Genomic DNA, 24,680 nt, shown 5'->3' on the forward strand with positions numbered 1-24,680 from the left:
TAATAACAATCCATCTTTATTGTTTAAATCTAAGGAAGCCTGTCTGAGTTCTTTGCCTTACAATTGGAGCAGTGAACAAGGATTCACTGAGGGGGAGCTAAAAACATGTTGTTTCTAAAATAAACCCTGTTACGGTTAGACCAGGCAAAGGCTGAGCAGGAACCCCTAGACCCCTTCTCACCTGGTTGTAACATCTGCAACAGCAGAGAAAACAATGACAGCACTGACTGAAATATTTGTGAGGCATGATTTGCCATTTATTTTGTACTCACACAATGGGATGCAATTTATCTCACAGTTGTTTGCTGACTACATGTAGGTCACCGCAGAGAGATGTCAAAATAGCCACAACCTAATGGAGAGGTGGAGCGTCAAAACAAATCTTTAGAGAAATGGATGAGAATTGCCCAATCTGAAGGCACAGACTGGATGGAGGCACTTCTGTCATATGTGGCTGTGTACAGAGCAATTCCACATACTTCAACAGGGAAGAACCAGGAGAGTTGCTGTTTGGATACAAAATCTGCAACAAGAAGTAGGAAATCAGAGACAACATTGATGATTAAGAAGTTTGAGACCATAATGCTGAGAAGAATATGTCATGATTGTATGTGTGGGCTTGAGTATTAGAGACCATATAGTGATTAGAAGTGAAACGGAAAGGAACTCAGTGTTTGGGGGAAAACACCTGACCTGGGGTTTGTTGTAAGGTCAGATAAGCATATGCTCCTGTAGAGAGCAGCAGTAAGCAAGAACTCTACAGAAGCCTTTTTATTCAAGCTTGTTAAATCTTTGTTAAAGTTAAATTTGGGACTTCCAAGTGTGATTCTTCAGCCTGAGATGTGACAGAAGGATGTGTCAAGGTTTTATGCAGATCACGGAAGGAGTGCCAGAGAGTCTGATGTGATGCCAGCTGATGAAGTTTTGGTTAGACGAGAGGTTCCGAGCAAGTTGGACACAACATTTTTTTCTGCACCGTATAATGTTATTTCCAAGATGGAAATAGGGCGACTGTGAGGTCACCAGAAGGAGTAGAATATGACATATATGTCATATGTTAAGAAATATCAGCATCATAGTAGTTATATGATGCAGAACCCAGAGTCTGAGCTAAATCTGGCTCCAGATCAAGATGCACAGATGCTGTATCAGCTAATAGCAGTTTGACATTGAGATGAGCTTCAGATGGTATGTTGTCTCCCGGGTGCCAGGGTCAGGGATGTCTCGGATCGAGTCCACAGGATTCTTAAGGGGGAGGAGGAGCAGCCAGAGGTCGTGGTACATATCGGTACCAATGACATAGCTAGGAAAAGGGATGAGGACCTGAAAAGCGAATATAGGGAGTTAGGTTGGAAGCTGAAAGGCAGGACGAGCAGAGTAGGCAGACTAGAGGGGAGACTATGTTGGACTTGGTGCTTGGCAACGAACCAGGCCAGGTGGCAGATCTCTCGGTGGGAGAGCATTTCGGTGATAGTGATCACAACTCCCTGGCCTTTACTATAGTCATGGAGAGGGACAGGAGCAGACGGGATGGGAAAATATTTAATTGGGGGAGGGGGAATTACAATGCTATTAGGCAGGAACTGGGGAGCATAAATTGGGAACAGATGTTCTCAGGGAAATGCACGACAGAAATGTGGAGGTTGTTCAGGGAGCACTTGCTGCGACTGCTGGCTAGGTTTGTCCCGATGAGGCAGGGAAGGGATGGTAGGGTGAAGGAACCTTGGATGACAAGAGATGTGGAACAGCTAGTCAAGAGGAAGAAGGAAGCTTACTTAAGGTTGAGGAAGCAAGGATCAGACAGGGCTCTAGAGGGTTACAAGGTAGCCAGGAAGGAACTGAAGAATGGACCTAGGAGAGCAAGAAGGGGACATGAACAAGTCTTGGCAGGTAGGATTAAGGAAAATCCCAAGGCGTTCTACACTTATGTGAGGAACAAGTGGATGGCCAGAGTGAGGGTAGGGCCGATCAGGGATAATGGAGGGAACTTGTGCCTGGAGTTGGAGGAGGTAGGGGAGGTCCTAAATGAATACTTTGCTTCAGTATTCACTAGTGAGAGGGACCTGGTCATTTGTGAGGACAGCGTGGAACAGGCTGATATACTCGAACAGGTTGAGCTTAGGAGGGAGGATGCGCTGGAAATTTTGAATGATATGAGGACAGATAAGTCCCTGGGGCCAGACGGGATATACCCAAGGATATTACGGGAAGCGAGGGAAGAGATTGCTGCTCCTTTGGTGATGCTCTTTGCGTCTTCACTGTCCACTGGAGTAGTGCCGGATGATTGGAGGGTGGCAAATGTTGTTCCCTTGTTCAAGAAAGGGAATAGGGATAACCCTGGGAATTACAGACCAGTCAGTCTTACGTCGGTAGTGGACAAATTATTGGAGAGGATTCTGAGAGACAGAATTTATGATTATTTGGAAAAGCATGGTTTGATTAGAGACAGTCAGAATGGCTTTGTGAGGGGCAGGTCATGCCTCACAAGCCTTATTGAATTCTTTGAAGATGTGACAAAACACATTGATGAAGGAAGAGCAGTGAATGTGGTGTATATGGATTTTAGCAAGGCGTTTGATAAGGTTCCCCATGGTAGGCTCATTCAGAAATTAAGGAGGCATGGGATTCAGGGAAAGTTGGCTGTCTGGATATAGAATTGGCTGGCCCATAGAAGTCAGAGGGTGGTAGTAGATGGAAAGTATTCAGCATGGAGCTCGGTGACCAGTGGTGTTCCACAAGGATCTGTTCTGGGACCTCTGCTCTTTGTGATTTTTATAAATGACTTGGATGAGGAAGTGGAAGGCTGGGTTAACAAGTTTGCCGATGACACGAAGGTTGCTGGAGTTGTGGATAGTGTGGAAGGCTGTTGTAGGTTGCAACGGGACATTGACAGGATGCAGAGCTGGGCTGAGAAGTGGCAGATGGAGTTCAACCTGGAAAAGTGTGAAGTGATTCATTTTGGAAGGTCAAATTTGAATGCAGAATACAGGCTTAAAGACAGGATTCTTGGTAAGTGTGGAGGAACAGAGGGATCTTGAGGTCCATGTCCATAGATCGCTCAAAGTTGCCACCCAAGTTGATAGGGTTGTTAAGAAGGCGTATGGTGTGTTGGCTTTCATTAACAGGGGGATTGAGTTTAAGTGCCGCGAGGGTATGCTGCAGCTCTATAAAGCCCTGGTTCGACCACACTTGGAATATTGTGTTCAGTTCTGGTCGCCTCATTATAGGAAGGATGTGGAAGCTTTAGAGAAGGTGCAGGGGAGATTTACCAGGATGCTGTCTGGACTGGAGGGCATGTCCTACGAAGAAAGATTGAGGGAGCTAGGGCTTTTCTCATTGGAGCGAAGAAGGATGAGAGGTGACTTGATAGAGGGGTACAAGATGATGAGAGGCATAGATAGAGTGGATAGTCAGAGACTTTTTCCCAGGGTGGAAAGGGCTATCACCAGGGGGCATAATTTTAAGGTGATTGGATCAAGGTTTCGGGGAGATGTCAGAGGTAGGTTCTTTACACAGAGAGTGGTGGGTGCGTGGAATGCGCTGCCAGCGGTGGTAGTAGAAGCAGATACGTTAGGGGCATTTAAGCGACTCTTGAATAGGTACATGGATGATAGTAGAATGAAGGGTAGGTAGTTAGTTTGATCTTAGAGTAGGTTAAAGGTTCGGCACAACATCGTGGGCCGAAGGGCCTGTACTGTGCTGTACTGTTCTATGTTCTATGTTCTCTGGCGGCAGTGACTGATGAGATACCTGGACCAGGAACCAAACACTCCAGAGTTTCTGACAGCAGGCTGACAGTTTGCAGGCCAGTGGCACAGAAGTCATGCAGGGACGATAACCAGAGTTCCTGAGATGGCAGGCAGACCCATGCATCAGCGGAGACCACCCAAGAGATATGAGGATTTTCTCCAATGTGCATGTATTTATTTGTGCAATGCCAGAAAATCATGGGCATGTTTTCAGTCTGATAGGGAGGGATGTCATGATGATAACTGACTGTTATGTGGGCTTCCATGTTAGATACAATATGGTACTTGCATATTAAATACAATACGGTACATACTGTACTATTTAGGAGGTCATCTGCCCTGGGTTTCAAAGGTCAGATGGCACATGTAGAAAGATTGTATCTGTAGAGTGAAGATGGCTGAATAAAGTCTATGAAGCAAGTTAAATCTCAGTCTTGTTACATGTCATTACTGGAGGATCCGACACCCTCCAGTCCTCTGGCATTACTTCGGTATCCAATGAGGATTGAAATGTTGTGACCAATGCCTCTGCTATTTCTACTTTTACTTCTTTCAGCAACCTAAAATAATACTGTCTGAATCAGGTGACTTACCAGAGTTCAATAATTTCAGAGCATGACAGCCCCCCACTTTACTTTCATTTTTAGTCATTTTTAGTTATTTTTTCTTCCTTTTTTTTTTACATTCCTTTTTACATTTTTTACAATCTTTTTTTGCATTTATTTCATTTCATCTTAGTTTGTTCAGTTTGCTTACCCACTGTTTTTTTCAGGTTCTTTTTCTTCAGGTTTGCACTTGCTGCTGTTCAATATTCAGTATATTCACACCTAATCTTTACTAATGCTTTGTCTTTCAACACAGCATTAACATATTGTTTGCCTTTGCTCCGTGAACTTTTGGTCAGCTATGTGGCCTGGTCCAATCTGCACCTTCTCCTTTGTTATCTCTTGCCCAACCCCCACCTCACTTGTTTATAATCTGTGACTTTTCTAATATTTGTCAGTTCCGAAGAAGGGTCACTGACCCGAAACGTTAACTCTGCTTCTGTTTCCACAGATGCTGCCAGACCTGCTGAGTGAATCCAGCATTTCTTGTTTTTGTTTCAGATTTCCAGCATCCGCAGTATTTTGCTTTTATTTTAGTGTTTAATTCACTGCCACTTCTCTTCCAGGAATGCCTACCTTGAAGAAGTTCTGCTCTTCTCTCCGACGGGATTTTCGTTTGTCTCGTTTACCTTGTTCACCTTCATTGCTTTCTATTTCCCTCCTGGTGTTTGATAAGGTAACATATTGTTTGCCTTTGCTCCGTGACCTTTTGGTCAGCTATGTGGCCTGGTCCAATCTGCACCTTCTCCTTTGTTATCTCTTGCCCAACCCCCACCTCACTTGTTTATAATCTGTGACTTTTCTAATATTTGTCAGTTCCGAAGAAGGGTCACTGACCCGAAACGTTAACTCTGCTTCTCTTTCCACATTTGCTGCCAGACCTGCTGAGTGAATCCAGCATTTCCTATTTTTTTTTGTGATGGCTCCTGTATACAGTAGTATCCTGTCCATAACTTCCCACTTTGCTTCTAGCAAAACATTCACATCATCCACTTCCTTTGTGAAGAGAGATGAAATGTATTCTTTTCATACTTTACCCTTGTCTTCTGCCTGCACATGAAGATTTCCCTTTGGTTCCTAAATAGCCTCAACATTTCCCTACCTAATCCCTTACACTCTAATTTTTTATAAAATGTTTTAGGGTTCAATTTAATGTTGCCTACTAATCTTTTCTCGTGACCTCTCTTTGCCCCAGCCCAGTATAAACTTTTTCCAGTTCCCTCTTGTACATGCTATGAACTTCCTTGTTGTTAACTGAATCTTGTTTTGGACATTTGTCTCAAGCCAAGCCTTCTTTTTCTGATTTATTTTAACTTTTATTTCATTTGTCATGCAGGGTATGTTGGGTTTGGTTGCTCTACCTTTGCCTTTCAAAGGAATATGCCTAGTTTGTGCATGAATTCTCTCTTCCCAGAATGTCCTCCCATACTTCATTTAATGCTTTACCCTGCAATCACATTTTCCAATTTCCCTGTACTAGGTCCCTTAAATCACTGAAATTAGCTCTTCCCCAGTTCGACATTCTTGCCTTCAATATTTTCTGCTCTCTTTCCATAATTACTTTCAACCAAATTATGTTGTGGTCACAGATAAATGATTTTCTACCGTAACACTCTTTACTTGTCCTACTTCATTTCGCAGAGCCAGATCCAATACTGTTTTCTTCCTTGCTGGCTTGGAGACATTTTTAAAAATTCATTCATGGGATGTGGACGTCACTGGCTCGGCCAGCATTTATTGTCCATCCCTAATTGTCTTTGAGAAGATGGTGGTGAGCTGCCTTCTTGAACCGACAGTGAAGTGAGAAAGTTCTCTGCACACATAGCAGAAACTCTTTGCTTTCCCTACACTTCGCACCATATTTTCCCCAGCTTATATTTGGGTGACTAAAGTCTTCGAATATTACTATGCAATTTTTTTGCACTCCTTTGGCATTTGTCAACACAATTCCTGATCTATCTACTCACTGTTGGAGCTCTTTAAAAAAAAATTCTCAACCATATGGCAGCTACTTTCCTGAACTCAAGCCAAATAGATTCTGTCCTAGAGCCATCTGGTATATCCTTTCTCTTTAGAACCGTAACTTGATCCTTAATCAATGCTGTCACATCCTCCCCACTTTTTCCTTCTCTTTCATAGGAACATAGGAACAGGAGTAGGCCATTCAGCCCATCGAGCCTGCCCCACCATTCAATATGAACATGGCTGATCATCCACTTCAATACCTTTTTCCCGTACTATCCCCATATTCCCTTATGTCATTGGTATTTATAAATCTGTCAATCTATGCTTTAAACATACTCAAAGACTGAGCTTCCACAACCCTCTGGGGTAGAGAATTCCAAGGACTCACAACCCTCTGAGTAAAGAAATTTCTCCTCATCTCAGTCCTCAGTGGCTTCCCCCTCATGTTGAAATTGTGTCCTCTGGTTCCAGACTCCCCAACCAGGGAAAACATCTTAGTTGCATCTACCCTGTCTATCCCTTTAAGTATTTCTTAGGTTTCATTCCTAAATACTTGGTAAGCAGGAATATTAAGAACTTACTTCTGGCCTTGCATGAGCATGTTTCTGTTAAATAAACCACATCATAATCCCATGTAGCAACTTGTGCCTGCGACTCACCAACCTTATTAGTTGCACTACAAACATTAACATACATGCAATTTAATACTTCCTTTGCCACTTTTGTTATTTTCCTCAATCTGGTACTTGCAATTTTTGGGATACTTCTACTTTTACGGCTGTTGATATTCTCTGATCTCACTTCTGTTTCCTTCTGCTATTTTGCCATTCTCTGCCCATGCTAAGTTTGTTTAAACCCTCCTCAACAGTACTGGTTAAGCCGTCAGCAAGATCATTGGTCCCAGCTTTTTTCATGTGCAACCCGTCTAGCTTATGCAGGTGCCTCTCCCCAGAACTGGTCCAATTGCCCCAAGAATCTGAAACACTCCCTCCTGCACCACTTCTCCAGCTGCACATTAACTTTCACTATTTTCCTGTTTTTATACTCACTAACACATGGCACTGGGAGTAATCCTGAGATTGCTACCTTTGAGGTTCTGTTATTCAATTGTTTTTGTGGCTCCCGAAACTCTGTATGAAGAACCTTTACACTTTTTCTACCCATGCCATTGCTTCCAACAGGAGCCACAACTTCTGGCTGTTCCCCTAATCCTCAGAGAATGGCCTGGACCCTCTTATTTTGTCCTGAGAAACAGTCCTGGTGCCACAATCTTAATAATAATAAATCTACTCCCAATTGCATAATTGTTATACTAGTAAATCTACCCCCACACTACGCCATTGCTTTAGTAATAAATCTACACCACAACCACACAATTGTTATATTAATCAATTTACTATCAATCTCATAACTATTATTAGTAAATCCAGTGGCAAAAACACATGGACCTGGAGTTTAAAAACAGTCCTGCTGGAAGCTGGCCTGTCCACAAAACCTGCCATGCTCCCAGATTGAGTTAATCACCATGGCGCATTTCTACTAATTATGCCCATTTGCGGGTCTTCCAAGAGGCTTTTAAAAGTAAGCTTTTTTTTAGGCATAAGGCATGAATAGACAACTTTTAGAAGCTTGTAAATATTGCTGTGAGCAACGAAGGAACAACCATGGGCAAGGAAACCTGCTGATTACCACCTGCAGCCCCCCTCGGCTGATGAATCAGTTCTTCTCCATGTTGAACACCACCTGGAAGAAGCACTCGGGGTATCAAGGGTCCAGAATGTACTCTGGGTGGGGGAATTCAATCTCCATCACGAAGAGTGGTTTGGTAGCACCACTACTGATAGAGCTGGCCTAGTCTTAAGGACATATTTAGCAGACTGGACTTGCAGCGGGAGGTGAGAGAACCAACAAGAGGGAAAACTCTACTTAAACTCATCCTCAGCAATCTACCTGTCGCACATGCATCTGTCCATGACATTATTCATAGAACTGACCACCACACAGCCCTTGTGGAGGCAGGGTTATTGAATGTTTTTAAGACAGAGGTAGACAGATGCTTAATAAATAAGGAGTCAAAGGGTATCGGGTTAGGCAAGAAAGTGGTGTTGAGTCCACAAACAGACATGATCTTATAGAATGGTGGAGCAGGCTCGAGGGGCCAACTAGCCTACTCCTGCTCCTCGTTCGTATGTTCGCATGTATGTTCGTATGTTCGAAGTCCCGTCTTCACATTGATGATACCCTCCATTGTGTTGTGTGGCACTACCACTGTGCTAAATAGGATAGACTTAGAATAGAATTAGCAGCTCACAACTGGGTTTCCATGAGGCGTTGTGGGCCATCAGCAGCATCAGCATTGTATTCAACCACAATCTGTATCCTCACGACCAGGCATAGCCCTCACTCTGCCATTACCATCAAGCCAGGGGAACAAGAGCTGGCAAATGGAGTATAATGTGGGAAAATGTGAAACTGTCCATTTTTGCAGGAAGAATAAAAAAGAAGCATTTATCTCAATGGTGAGAGATTGCAGAGCTCTGAGATGCAGAGAGATCTGGGTGTCCTAGTGCATGAATCACAAAAGGTTAGTATGCAGATACTGCAAGTAATTAGGAAAGCTAAAAGAATGTTATCGCTTATTGTGAGGGGAATTGAATACAAATATAGGGAGGTTGTGCTTCAGTTACACAGGCCATTGGTGAGATCACATCTGGAGTACTATGTACAGTATTGGTCTCCTTATTTAAGGAAGGATGTAAATGTGTTGGAAGCAATTCAGAGAAGGTTTGCTAGACTAATACCTGGAACAGGTGGGATGTCTTATGAGGAAAGGTTGGACAGGCTAGGCTTGTATCCGCTGGAGTTTAGAAGAGTAAGAGGTGACTTGATTGAAACATATAAGATCCTGAGCGGTCTTGACAGGGTGGATGTGGAAAGGATGTTTCCCCTTGTGGAAGAATCTAGAACTAGGGATCACTGTTTAAAAATAAGGTGTCACCTATTTTAGACTGAGATGAGGAGAAATATTTTCTCTCAGAAGGTTGTGAGTCTTTGGAACTCTTCCTCAAAAGGTGGTGAAAGCAGAGTCTTTGACTATTTTTAAGGCAGAGGTAGCTAGATTCTTGATAAGCAAGGGGGTGAAAGGTTATCAGGGGTAAGTGGGAATGTAGAGTTGAGGTTACAATCCGATCTTGTTGAATGGCGGAGTAGGCTCGAGGGGCCGAGTGGCCTACTCCTGCTCCTAATTCGTATGTTTGCATGTTCGTACGTATGTTCGTAATCTGCCGCAGATGTCCAACAGCAATGCTTCAGTCAAAGGACATCTGCAACTGATGTCACACAAATACGTCTAGATGACGTAATGATATGGTATTTAAATGGAACTGCCCACAGACAAAATAGAGATTAACTGTGTCTCAAAGTGTACAAATCACTGTTTGCCATTGAAATGGAATCTCACTTACTGTATTCACTTTTCGCCAATGAAAGAAGACTTTTCAGCCCTTTTTAGCTGTCAATCCTACACCACTGACTGATTGCTTTAGGTAAGGTTAATTAATTAATTCATTGTACGGTTGCATTAAAGATGTAAGGATCAGAAAAAAGGTGTTTATTGAATCTTAAAAGGTCTATTAAAAGCACATAATGTATGGAAGTTTAAACAATTTATATCGAACAGAATAAATTGTTGATGCTTCCATTTAATAAACCATAAAATTACTTGCTTCATTATGTTTTTAGTTACTTTTTTTTCCTCCTATGCAGTATCTTCCACCTATTGCCGGCAAGTTTTAAGTGCCTATTTGAAATCAATTTCTCTAATAATGGGTTTAATGAGATCATCAATTAAGCCTGCCATAATGTAATGTAACTGTGTGGTTTCAGTTATCTGTTAAACTCTGGAACTAATTTCCATGCTTCATCTATCAAAAATGATTGGCTAATATTGTTTAGCTTCTGCTTGAGGATGATAGAAGAACGAGTGGGCCACTCTCCTTGTCCAAGCCCAGAAAACCCCGCAGAAAGACGATAAATGGCAATTAATATTTGGCTCCTGCTATTTGCCCCCAGAAAACTGTGATATGCTCAACATTACAAAAAACCCACATGGTAATTAGCTGTAATGGATTGTGTTTCAGCCTTCCTTAGATGAGTAAGCATTCCAAAGACTGTTCCACTTCAAGAATTCCAGTATGATTTTTTTTCTTTGTCTTTAAGCTTAATAAGTTTTGCCCTTTTTAACCCTTTTACATACATATAAAATGCTGAAATAGTAAATAACTTCTGATAAACAAATTTAGAATATTTTCAATATTCCAAGATGAATGTCCATTCCCAGGAAAACGATATTTTACAATCCAGCAGAACATTTTTTCACCCCTCTTGATTTTATAAGGAATAGATTTTTAAGGGAAAGGTGCTGTCATATTTTGAAGGTCAACAGAGAAGAATAGTTTTGGTATCATGTGAGCTTGTAATGCTTCTATTATATTTTACCTTTTGATGTGAAGCAGAAAGCATATTGTCTGTGAAATAATCCACATGCGTAAGAACTGTAGTTTTTCAAAGTCAGTCCCAAAAAGCAGCTGAGCGATGCAAAGAAATGGATATATAGACATACAAGTATTAGATCTTTGATGCCCAGCTTTCAAAATTAAATTTAAACAGCTTTGTCAATAGATAGCATATTTAAAGATTAAATATAGATTATAGGAGTGTGCATTTAAAGAATTGTGTGCAATATTTAAATCAGTTTAGATTCTAATACTGTGCTGTTCCTGATAAAAATAAAGGTCATTTTGCAACCAGCAATTAAATTGGTCCTCATTGTATTGGGTGGTAAAGTTGCAGAAATTCAGGATTTAGTACCAACCAACTGAATTAAAATGCATTTTTTTTGTAAAGATGCCTTTTCAAGGGTGATACGAAGAAAGCAGGAAGATAAAGAACTCATTATTATGATTGTGACATATTATTCTGAATGCGTGCTATGTATTAAAGGCTCTACTGCAGAGAAAATAATGAAATGCAAAAAATCGCACAGACTGACAATTCAGTGGCTGTGTAGCAGCTTACCCTGTTGGTCCATGGCTATTTGTCATAATCAGCGGCACTTTTCTCATTAGCAAAAAGCCATTACCAGTGGACTTTATCAGCGGCTGCAAGTTATCAAAGAGCACACAGCAATCGTAGCGTGCAGTCTGAGGGTTGAGAGGGGTCTCTTGGCTTCTAATAAGTGAACTACTTCAGAAGTTCTGAATCAGGTGTCACTTCTTGGCAAATTAGTCAAGTATATCCCAGCTGTTAACTCCTTCTGTGTCAAAACTGAACAGGCTCTGTTGGTTATCCCTCCAAGTTCTTAATGGGCATAAATGTACAGCAGTTGGTACAAAAGGGTTTACAGCCAGCTTACATTTATGTTTGGAGATTTATGTTTAACAGCTGACAGGAAAGGAGTGGGAATAAGATGACAAAATATCTTATTTTAAATGCAAACATGCATGTTCTGGTCTGAAAGGTTCAGATGATATACACTGCAAAAGTGAAGGACAAAGGATTTATAATAAATATAATTTACTTTCGTTAATAAAGCATCTAATTTTTTTATTCATAGGATGTGGGCATGACTGGCAAGGTCAGCATTTATTGTCCATTCTGATACAACTGACTGGCTTGCTCGGCCATTTCAGAGAGCTAAGGGTCTAGAGTCACAAGTCTCACAAGTCGTGGGAGTCAGTTGCCAGCGATCGCCAGAGCTGGCGGATAGCCATAAAGGCGGGGCTAAAGAGTGGCGAGTTGAAGAGACTTAGCTGTTGGCAGGAAAAAAGACAGAAGCACAAGGGGAGAGCCAACTGTGTAACAGCCCTGACAAACAATTTTTATCTGCAGCGCCTGTGGAAGAGTCTGTCACTCTAGAATTGGCCTTTATAGCCACTCCAGGTGTTGCTTCACAAACCACTGACCACATCTAGGCGCTTACCCATTGTCTCCTGAGACAAGGAGGCCAAAGAAGAAGGGTCTGGAGTCACATATATATAGGCCTGACCATGTAAGTCCAGTAGATTTCCTTCCCGAAGGGCATTAATGAACCAGATGGGTTTTTACAACAATCCAGTAGTTTCATGGTCACCATTACTGATACTAGCTTTTTTGTTCATTCCAGATTTATTTAACTGAATTTAAATTTCTTAGTTGTTCTCGTGGGATTTGAACTCATATCTCTGGAGCATTAATGCAGGCTGCAGTACTGGTTCAGTAGCATATCCACTATGCTGCTGTACCCCACACATAGATGTTGAGACACCTCACACACAATGGGTAAAATGTGTCTTGGGCGGTAGCGCAGAACAGGCGAAAGCAAATTGATCGCCTGTCTTGCACTTTGCCCAATTATCTTGTTCATTGAAGTCAATGGAAAAGAAAATTAGGTAGCGTGCAAACTGGACTTGTGCTGTAGCTCTAGCAATGACATTGGAGTCCAGTTAATCAGTTTTTCTGGTGGTCCTGGGAAGGACGAAGGAATGTTGATCAGGATACCAGGAGAAATCATGGGATTTCTAACATCCCTCTGAGCAAGCAATCTGCCTCAGTTTAACATCTTATCCAAAGGACAGCACTGCCTCAGTCCAATGCTGCAGCATCAGCTTTGTTGATGCACTCAAGTCCTGTTGTGAGCCTCAGATCTGTAGCCTTTTGATCTAGAGGTGAGAGTGCTTACAGCCAGTCTGGTCCCCTACCAATGTCATCTGAAGCTTGACCTGTATCACCTCTGTTATTTATTATACAAACTTGTGCATTTCCTTACATTTGTAATGGATGCTTTAATTTGGTTTCCAAAGAATAGTAGGTTCCTGATTGAAGCTGAAGCAGTGTTAAATGGAACGATTCATACTGCAATTGCTATCTACTTAATACAACAGTGATATCAGTTTTATCTCACAGCGTGTTACAACAGAATAGCATAACCTATACACATTATGCTTCCATACCATCAGGAACAGACAGTTCCCTTCATAAATGACTTCCAATTTAGAACAAAAGTAAACTTGCAATACAGTAGACAGTAATATAGAATCATAGATATTTCAGCAAAGAAGGATATAAGCAGGACTACTGTGTCTGTGCTGATGCTAGCTCCATATAAGAGCGAACTACTTTAATACTATTTTTCTGCATTTGACAAACAAGGGAGTCAAATAGTATCGGGGGTAGGCAGGAAAGTGGAGTTTAGTCCACAAACACATCAGCCATGATATTATAGAATGGCGGAACAGGCTCGAGGGACTGAATAGCCTATCCCTGTTTCTAGTTTGTCTGTTCATATGCACTTTCTTTGTATCCCTTATGATAATTTTCCTCTTCAAGTATTCTAAATCCCTCTTAAATTATGGGCTGAGTTTTTCCAGCGTGGCGAGCTTCAAAGATAGGAGGGCGCACACGCGGAATTTGCTCCCCAGAGCTGCCGCAATATTAAATGCGGCGGCTCATTTACATGGCCGTGGTGGACATCCCCCCCCCACCCGATGCTGTGGGAGGGGGCGGGTGCTCTGTCCCTGGCAACAGCATCCGGCGCCACTGCACAAGTGCCGACGCCATTTTAAAAGGGCTTCAAGCCCTTCTATCCAATTTGAATTTTTAAAATGTGTTATGCAGGCCCGCACCTGCCACGAATGAGGCACATTGGTTTTGTCATATGAATATTAATTTTGAACTGTTGCTGGAGCGAGGAAACGGCTTGTTAAACAGATTAGCTGTGGCTGGAAAAACATTTGCATACCAACAGACAGTGCTTGTGTAGACAAAGGACCATTCCCTGATGCATTTAACCCATAATGGATGTTGATCACCAGACAGTAAGGGGGTGGGGAAGTGCATTCCAGGACCTGCTCAGGGTGATGGAATCCACAGGGGCCAGCTCCCCCTCAATCCCTGAAAACTTACCTCATCCCCCTCCCCACCAGTGTTCCGCCTTGGATCTCCAGACAGAGATCTGAAGGCACAGGTCCCAGCAACTGACTGGAATATGCCAGCGGGATGGCCTACAGGAGCAGGTAGGTCATTAATTCATTAATTCACAGGCATTTAAATATTTAAATCCTGCTCTCGTCACCGAGCGGCGGTGGGGGGGGTGCTGCCATGAGGCCTTGCCGCCAATGGTAATATAGGGTGGAGCCTTCCCGGCATCAAAACCCATGGTGGGCCTCTCCCAGAGGCATTTTCCAGGCCTTCCCCACCATGACCCAACTCTAGCTCCTCACAGACCGCGTTAGGGAACTGGAGCTGGAGCTGGATGAACTTCGGATCATTCAGGCGGCTGAGGGGGTGATAGAGAGCAGTTATAGGGAAGTAGTGACACCTAAGTTACAGGATAAAGGTAGCTGGGTGACCGTCAGGAGAGGGAAAGGGAATAGGCGCACAGTGCAGGGATCTGCTGTGGCCGTTCCCCTCAATAATAAGTATACCGTTTTGGATACGGTTGGGGGGGATGACCTACTAGGGAAAAGCCACAGCGGCCAGGTCTCTGGCATTAAGCCTGGCTCTGTGGCTTAGAAGGGAAGGGGGGAGAATAGGAGAGCGATAGTGATAGGAGATTCAATGGTTAGAGGAACAGACAGGAGATTCTGTGGTCGCGAACGAGACTCCTGAATAGTATGTTGCCTCCCGGGTGCCAGGGTCAGGGATGTCTCGGATCGAGTCCACAGGATTCTTAAGGGGGAGGGGGAGCAACCAGAAGTCATGGTACATATCGGTACCAATGACATAGCTAGGAAAGGGGATGAGTACCTGAAAAGCAAATATAGGGAGTTAGGTTGGAAGCTAAAAGGCAGGACGAGCAGGATAGTAATCTCAGGATTGATACTGGTGCCACGTGCTAGTGAGGCTAGAAACAGAGAGTGAGTGCAGCTGAACACGTGGCTACAGAGCTGGTGTAGGAGGGAGGGCTTCAGATATGTGGATCATTGGGATACCTTCTGGGGAAGGTGGGACCTGTACAAGAAGGACGGGTTGCATCTGAACTGGAGGGGCACCAATATCCTGGGCGGGAGGTTTGCTAGCGCTCTTCGGGAGGGTTTAAACTAGAATTAGAATTAGAATTAGAATTAGAACATTACAGCGCAGTACAGGCCCTTCGGCCCTCGATGTTGCGCCGACCTGTGAAACCATCTGACCTACACTATTCCATTTTCATCCATATATCTATCCAATGACCACTTAAATGCCCTTAAAGTTGGTGAATCTACTACTGCTGCAGGCAGGGCGTTCCACGCCCTTACTACTCTCTAAGTAAAGAAACTACCTCTCACATCTGTCCTATATCTATCACCCCTCAACTTGAAGCTATGTCCCCTCGTGTTTGCCATCACCATCCGAGGAAAAAGACTCTCACTATCCACCCTATCTAACCCTCTGATTATCTTATATGTCTCTATTAAGTCACCTCTCCTCCTCCTTCTCTCCAACGAAAACAACCTCAAGTCCCTCAGCCTTTCCTCGTAAGACCTTCCCTCCATACCAGGCAACATCCTAGTAAATCTCCTCTGCACCCTTTCCATAGCTTCCACATCCTTCCTATAATGCGGTGACCAGAACTGCACGCAATACTCCAGGTGCGATCTCACCAGAGTTTTGTACAGCTGCAGCATGACCTCTTGGCTCCGAAACTCAATCCCCCTACTAATAAAAGCTAACACACCATATGCCTTCTTAACAGCCCTATTAACCTGGTCAGCAACCTTCAGGGATTTATGCACCTGGACACCAAGATCTCTCTGTTCATCTACACTACCAAGAATCTTCCCATTAGCCCAGTACTCTGCATTCCTGTTACTCCTTCCAAAGTGAATCACCTCACACTTTTCCGCATTAAACTCCATTTGCCATCTCTCAGCCCAGCTCTGCAGCCTATCTATGTCCCTCTGTACCCTACAACATCCTTCGGCACTATCCACAACTCCACCGACCTTAGTGTCATCTGCAAATTTACTAACCCACCCTTCTACACCCTCTTCCAGGTCATTTATAAAAATGACAAACAGCAGTGGCCCCAAAACAGATCCTTGCGGTACACCACTAGTAACTAAACTCCAGGATGAACATTTACCATCAACCACCACCCTCTGTCTTCTTTCAGCTAGCCAATTTCTGATCCAAAGCTCTAAATCACCTTCAACCCCATACTTCCGTATTTTCTGCAATAGCCTACCATGGGGAACCTTATCAAACGCCTTACTGAAATCCATATACACAACATCCACTGCTTTACCCTCATCCACCTGTTTGGTCACCTTCTCGAAAAACTCAATAAGGTTTGTGAGGCACGACCTACCCGTCACAAAACCGTGCTAACTATCTCTAATGAACTTATTCTTTTCAAGATGATTATAAATCCTGTCTCTTATAACCTTTTCCAACATTTTACCCACAACCGAAGTAAGGCTCACAGGTCTATAATTACCAGGGCTGTCTCTACTCCCCTTCTTGAACAAGGGGACAACATTTGCTATCCTCCAGTCTTCCGGCACTATACCTGTCGACAATGACGACATAAAGATCAAGGACAAAGGCTCTGCAATCTCCTCCCTAGCTTCCCAGAGAATCCTAGGATAAATCCCATCTGGCCCAGGGGACTTATCTATTTTCACACTTTCCAAAATTGCTAACACCTCCTCCTTGTGAACCTCAATCCCATCTAGCCTGGTAGCCTGAATCTCAGTATTCTCAACAACATTTTCTTTCTCTACTGTAAATACTGACGCAAAATATTCATTTAACACTTCCCCTATCTCCTCTGATTCCACACACAACTTCCCACTACTATCCTTGATTGGCCCTAATCTAAATCTAGTCATTCTTTTATTCCTGATATACCTATAGAAAGCCTTAGGGTTTTCCCTGATCCTATCCACCAATGACTTCTCGTGTCCTCTCCTTGCTCTTCTTAGCTCTCCCTTTGGATCCTTCCTGGCTAGCTTGTAGCTCTCAAGCGCCCTAACTGAGCCTTCACGTCTCATCCTAACATAAGCCTTCTTCTTCCTCTTGACAAGCGCTTCAACTTCTTTAGTAAACCACGGCTCCCTCGCACGACAACTTCCTCCCTGCCTCACAGGTACATACTTATCAAGGACACACAGTAGCTGCTCCTTGAATAATAACTAGTTTGGCAGGGGGATGGGAAACGGAGCTACGGATCAGTGGATGGGGTAGCTGCAGATACAGAGTGCAGAGAGTCTGTGAGGAAGGTTAGACAGTTGACAGGGCAAAGTTGCAGCCAGTATGATGGGTTGACGTGTGTCTATTTTAATGCAAGAAGTGTCAGGAATAAGGGTGATTAACTTAGAGCATGGATCAGTACTTGGAGCTACGATGTTGTGGCCATTACGGAGACGTGGATATCACAGGGGCAGGAATGGATATTGGATGTTCCGGGGTTTAGATGTTTCAAAAGGAATAGGGAGGGAGGTAAAAGAGGTGGGGGAGTGGCATTGCTAATCAGGGATAGTATCACAGCTGCAGAAAGGGAGGTCGTCGAGGAGGGTTTGTCCACTGAGTCATTATGGGTGGAAGTCAGAAACAGGAAAGGAGCAGTCACTTTATTGGGAGTTTTCTATAGACCCCCCAATAGCAGCAGAGACATGGAGGAACAGATTGGGAGGCAGATTTTGGAAAGGTGCAGAAGTAACAGGGTTGTTGTCATGGGTGACTTCAACTTCCCTAATATTGATTGGAACCTCCTTAGTGCAAATAGTTTGGATGGAGCAGTTTTTGTCAGGTGTGTCCAGGAAGGTTTCCTGACTCAATATGTCGATAGGCCAACTAGAGGGGAGACTATGTTGGACTTGGTGCTTGGCAACGAACCAGGCCAGGTGGCAGATCTCTCGGTGGGAGAGCATTTCGGTGATAGTGATCACAACTCCCTGACCTTTACTATAGTCATGGAGAGGGACAGGAGCAGACGGGATGGGAAAATATTTAATTGGGGGAGGGGGAATTACAATGCTATTAGGCAGGAACTGGGGAGCATAAATTGGGAATAGATGTTCTCAGGGAAATGCCCGACAGAAATGTGGAGGTTGTTCAGGGAGCACTTGCTGCGACTGCTGGATAGGTTTGTCCCGATGAGGCAAGGAAGGGATGGTAGGGTGAAGGAACCTTGGTTGACAAGAGATGTGGAACAGCTAGTCAAGAGGAAGAAGGAAGCTTACTTAAGGTTGAGGAAGCAAGGATCAGACAGGGCTCTAGAGGGTTACAAGGTAGCCAGGAAGGAACTGAAGAATGGACTTAGGAGAGCTAGAAGGGGACATGAAAAAGTCTTGGCGGGTAGGATTAAGGAAAATCCCAAGGCGTTCTACACTTATGTGAGGAACAAGAGGATGGCCAGAGTGAGGGTAGGGCCGATCAGGGATAGTGGAGGAAACTTGTGCCTGGAGTTGGGGGAGGTAGGGGAGGTCCTAAGTGAATATTTTGCTTCAGTATACACTAGTGAGAGGGACCTGGTCATTTGTGAGGACAGCGTGAAACAGGCTGATATGCTCGAACAGGTTGATGTTAAGAGGGAGGAAGTGCTGGAAATTTTGAAAGACATGAGGACAGATAAGTCCCCTGGGCCAGACGGGATATACCCAAGGATATTACGGGAAGCGAGGGAAGAGATTGCCGCGCCTTTGGCGATGATTTTTGCGTCCACTGTCCACTGGAGTAGTACCAGATGATTGGAGGGTGGCAAATGTTATTCCCTTGTTCAAGAAAGGGAATAGGGATAACCCTGGGAATTATAGACCAGTCAGTGTTACGTCGGTAGTGGGCAAATTATTGGAGAGGATTCTGAGAGACAAGATTTATGATTATTTGAAAAAGCATAGTTTGATTAGAGACAGTCAGCATGGCTTTGTGGGGGGCTGGTCATGCCTCACAAGCCTTATTGAATTCTTTGAAGATGTGACAAAACACGTTGATGAAGGAAGAGCAGTTGATGTGGTGTATATGGATTTTAGCAAGGCGTTTGATAAGGTTCCCCATGGTAGGCTCATTCAGAAAGTAAGGAGGCATGGGATACAGGGAAAGTTGGCTGTCTGGATACAGAATTGGCTGGCCCATAGAAGACAGAGGGTGGTAGTAGATGGAAAGTATTTAGCCTGGAGCTCGGTGACCAGTGGTGTTCCGCAGGGATCTGTTCTGGGACCTCTGCTCTTTGTGATTTTTATAAATGACTTGGATGAGGAAGTGGAAGGCTAGGTTAGCAAGTTTGCCGATGACACGAAGGTTGCTGGAGTTGTGGATAGTGTGGAAGGCTGTTGTAGGTTGCAACGGGACATTGACAGGATGCAGAGCTGGGCTGAGAAGTGGCAGATGGAGTTTAACCTGAAAAAGTGTGAAGTGATTAATTTTGGAAGGTCGAATTTGAATGCAGAATACAGGCTTAAAGACAGGATTCTTGGTAGTGTGGAGGAACAGAGGGATCTTGGGGTCCATGTCCATAGATCGCTCAAAGTTGCCACCCAAGTTGATAGGGTTGTTAAGAAAGCGTATGGTGTTTTGGCTTTCATTAACAGGGGGATTGAGTTTAAGAGCCGCGAGGTTATGCTGCAGCTCTATAAGGCCCTGGTTAGACCACACTTGGAATATTGTGTTCAGTTCTGGTCGCCTCATTATAGGAAGGATGTGGAAGCTTTAGAGAGGGTGCAGAGGAGATTTACCAGGATGCTGCCTCGACTGGAGGGCATGTCCTACGAAGAAAGATTGAGGGAGCTCGGGCGTTTCTCATTGGAGCGAAGAAGGATGAGAGGTGACTTGATGGAGGGGTACAAGATGATGAGAGGCATAGATAGAGTGGATAGCCAGAGGCCTTTTCCCAGGGTGGAAAGGGCTATCACCAGGGGGCATAATTTTAAGGTGATTGGAGGAAGGTTTCGGGGAGATGTCAGAGGTAGGTTCTTTACACAGAGAGTGGTGGGTGCGTGGAATGCGCTGCCAGCGGTGGTAGTAGAAGCAGATACATTAGGGACATTTAAGCGACTCTTGGATAGGTACATGGATGATAGTAGTATGAAGGGTATGTAGGTTAAAGGTTCGGCACAACATCGTGGGCCGAAGGGCCTGTACCGTGCTGTACTGTTCTATGTTCTATGTTCTATGACCCCTGACGTTGGGGGGGCTGGTAAAATTCAGCCTTCTGTGACTGACTCTGTTTCAAAAACCTCTTGTGGTAATGAATTGCATATTCCAATAATCCTTTACAGATGTCAAGTTGATAATACGAGTGAGAACCAGGCTCAATATAGAAAGTTCAGAGGGGAAGTGAAAAAGGGAACAAGAGAGGCAAAGCGAGATTATGAAAAGAGACTGGCAGCTAACAGAAAAGGGAATCCAAAAATCTTCTTTCGGCATATAAATAATGAAAGTGTTGTAAGAAGAGGAGTGGGGTCAATTAGGAACCAAAAAAGGGGATCTATACATGGAGGTAGAAGGCATGGCTGAGGTAATAAAACCCGATCTGGTTCATTAATGTCCTTTAGGGAAGGAGATCTACTGTCCTTACCTGGTCTGGCCTGCATGTGACTCCAGACCCACAGCAATGGGTTTGACTCTCAACTGCCCTATGAAATGGCCTAGCAAGCCACTCAGTTGTCAAGGGCAATTAGGAATAGACAACTAATGCTGGCCTTGCCAGTCGTGCCCACATCTCATGAAAGAATAAATTTTAAAAAGAGCCATCACACTCAGGGCTATGCCCAATGTTCCATTAGATGTTATATTCTATTCATTATCAGAACATTTTTCATTTGAAAAAGAAGAAAGGTTTACAAAATGCAACAAAAACTGATTTTGTTTTAAATTTATAAACAGTGAGGGATTTTGGTGTGTTCTTGCAGCTGAGAATTTCCCTTCCATTTGCATTATTTGTGTTCTCATTTTTATAACTCAAAAGCACTTAGCAAGGGCAGCTCACTGACAATTGTGGACTTAGAGAGAAGCAGAGCTCTGTATGGGGGGAGGGGTGGAGTGGGGACATGATGGTTCTTATGATGTCACTGGAGCGCTAAGTGTGCTTATGACCATAAGTTTAAAATTCTCCCCATGTGTGTCATGTGGTTATTCTTTGTCCCACGATGCAAGAGATTAACTGTGAAAATAAAAACACAGATGCCCAAGGAATCAGATGTAATTAGGCCGTGGGAGTGAACCATATTTCTGCTGCCGAGTGGATAATAGCTCACACCAGTGAAAAATAAAAATGCTAAAACATTTGTGAGTTATCACTTAATGGTTGGCAGCCGGGTGAAGCGTCCCAGAATTAATTTAAAGGCTGTCCCAAGATTCAAAGGACTGCTCACTCCCATGGAACTAGAAAAGAGCAGCTGATGCTAGTCGGACTAGACTTGTACCTATTAGCCAATGCATTCCCTCATTAACCTAAATCTAACCATGAAATTTATATCAGGTATCCCTGTGTCCTTCCGTAATTAAAGCAAACACTTGCTAAACACGCAAACAGCAAACAAACTGCAAGGTCAAGTACTGCTCGTAATGAGCGTTCTGCATTTCCACTAAAAGGCACAGTGGTCCCTCAGTTATGCCATGCTGGTGCCAAGATTAGACTGAGTGGCATGTACGGAAGGAGCCATGATGAAATAAACAATGAAATGTAAGAATTACGAATTTAAAATGTCAACTGCTAAACAAAGCCACAAGTACATGGACACTTATACAACAATCAAAATTGAGTAGCAGTCGTGTGACTCCTTCTGTACTGGAAATAAACAAATTTGTCAGCCAAGATGGAACTAGTTAACTTCGTCTGAAATAGCTCCGGGGAGAACCCCTTTGGAATTGAAAGGAGGTCTATCACATATTAATGACTGTTATCGACATGAATGGATTAACAACGAATGCTGGAGACAATCTGACTCACAGCCAAAACTAGAATGAATAGATGTGCAGCAGCCACATCATAACGCAATCATACACATCCAGATATCAATAAATAGCCATGGATTCCACATCATGGTCCATTGTGTGGTCACGCCAGGGGAGAAGGCCATGTGTCTCCTAACAGAAACTCTGATGTGATGAACTTTTACCTTAAAAGGTAGTCCTCTGGAGAGAGAGGGGTGATCAAGCCAATACATTCAGAAAGCAATTAAACCAGGACCTGTGAAAGAGATCTAGCCTAGCAAGGAAGAAGCCCTTCTGCTAATTCTACACTTCAGCTTGCTGCAGCAGAGAACTAAAAGTGACCACCACTTCCAGTCTGAGGTCTTAACCACCCAAAATCTACAACACCTGAACTAGTTCAAGACTACAAACACCCAGGCCTGCACCTTTAAAAGAGACTGTCCTCTTTAGAATATTTGACAGGCTTACTGTAAACTACAAACACCTAATTCACTTTGAACTACATCCTACCCTTTTCTCTCTCTATCTATCTATCTATCTATCTATCTATCTATCTATCTATCTATCTATCTATCTATCTATCTATCTACTCTGGTTTATGTGGGCTTGATTTTACCAGCCCTTCGACGTCGGTGGTCATGATGGGGGGACCCGGAAAATACTTCCGGGAGAGGCCCACTGTGGGCCTTGACACCGTGAAGGCCCGACTCCATTTTACCGGCAGCAGCAAGGCCTTGTGGTGGCCTACCCCCACCCCCACCGCTCAGTGACGGAAACTTAATCTAAATATTTAAATAAATGCTAACCACTGAATAAGTACTCAGCTTTCCATGACGGCTGTCCCAGGCCAATATTCCGGCCAGTTGCCGGAAGTCTCGCGCCTTCGGATTTCTGTTCGGAGACCTTAGGCGGAGCACTTGTGGGGAGGGGGAAGGAGTGAAGTTTTCAGGGTGGTGGGGGGGGGGATCAGGGAAAACTGTTACTATTAGATGAGGGAATGGTGGGAAGGGGTTGAAGAGCAAAGGTAATTAAGTTCAGGGGGGAAAGTTCAGGATGGGAAGAAATGTTTTTTTAGCAGGGAGATAAATGAATTGTTAGGTCATGGGGGGGGGGTGGAGGGAGGTGGCAGAGGGGCTTCAATCTGCTATTAAACTTTTAAATGTAAATGCACCAAGCACCAAGCATTGGGCGGCACAGTGGCGCAGTGGTTAGCACTGCAGCCTCACAGCTCCAGCGACCCGGGTTCAATTCTGGGTACTGCCTGTGTGGAGTTTGCAAGTTCTCCCTGTGTCTGCGTGGGTTTCCTCCGGGTGCTCCGGTTTCCTCCCACAAGCCAAAGACTTGCAGGTTGATAGGTAAATTGGCCATTAGCAATTGCCCCTAGTCGAGGTAGGTGGTAGGGAAATATAGGGACAGGTGGGGATGTGGTAGGAATATGGAATTAGTGTAGGATTAGTATAAATGGGTGGTTGATGGTCGGCACAGACTCGGTGGGCCGAAGGGCCTGTTTCAGTGCTGTATCTCTAAACTAAATTCCTCTTTAAAAATTACAATTACCTGTAAGGGCTTGAAGCCCTTTAAAACTGGCGCCAGTGCCCGCGCGGTGCTGCTGGACATCATTGCCGTACACAGAGCGCCGCTCCCTCTACGTCATCGGGGGAGGTCGTTCCGCCCCCTCCATGTTAATGAGTCACTGCACAAAATATCAGGGCAGCTCCACGGTACACATCTCACATGTGCACCGTGCCATGCTGTTCTTGAATCTTGGTGGCGAGTTTTAAAATTTCAGCCCTGTGTGGTGAGTGAATGTGTGTGTGAGGTTGTGACCATTTTGGGAATTGTGTAAAACGAAATAGGTTTTCTCATAGGTTAAAAAAGATAACTATCATTTGTCTGTTTATTTAATCCTAAAAACACTCAGGGACTAACCCACCATTTTTAACAAAATATGATTGCGGTCAGTTAGGAGGCGAACAGTGGGAACAACCCACAGCCCTTTCCATCTGTCCGTAACAAGAGGCAGAACAGTACAATATTATGCAAAATCCTATGTAGCGACCAGGTCAACCTATGAGATTTGCTAAAGACGTTCTTCATTTCAATAGTATAATTTGTGACTGTTTAATGAGTCAGAGGAAATTCCAGAGAGTTAAACAGTAAATAATGAATTTCATAACTTTATTTATACAGAGGTGGATTGAGTTCTGGAGAAACTTCCAAACATTTCAAATAAACTAGGAATAGAGAGTATGAGAATCTTGATCAACTTGGACCGTTCTGCATTTTGGTTGGTTAAATGTCCTTTGCTGTGTGTCTTGCTTATCCCTGTATTCAATTTCCATTTCTACATTGGATAGTAGATGGGTGTTGCATCTGGCTGGAGATGTGTTCTTGCTGGTCTAGTGAGGAACATTGTGGCTGCAGGTAGGCATCCATTTTTCTGCATAAACCTGCCCAATCCCTAGAG

This window comes from Heterodontus francisci, chromosome 1, assembly GCF_036365525.1.
Source record: "Heterodontus francisci isolate sHetFra1 chromosome 1, sHetFra1.hap1, whole genome shotgun sequence".
NCBI lineage: Eukaryota > Metazoa > Chordata > Chondrichthyes > Heterodontiformes > Heterodontidae > Heterodontus > Heterodontus francisci.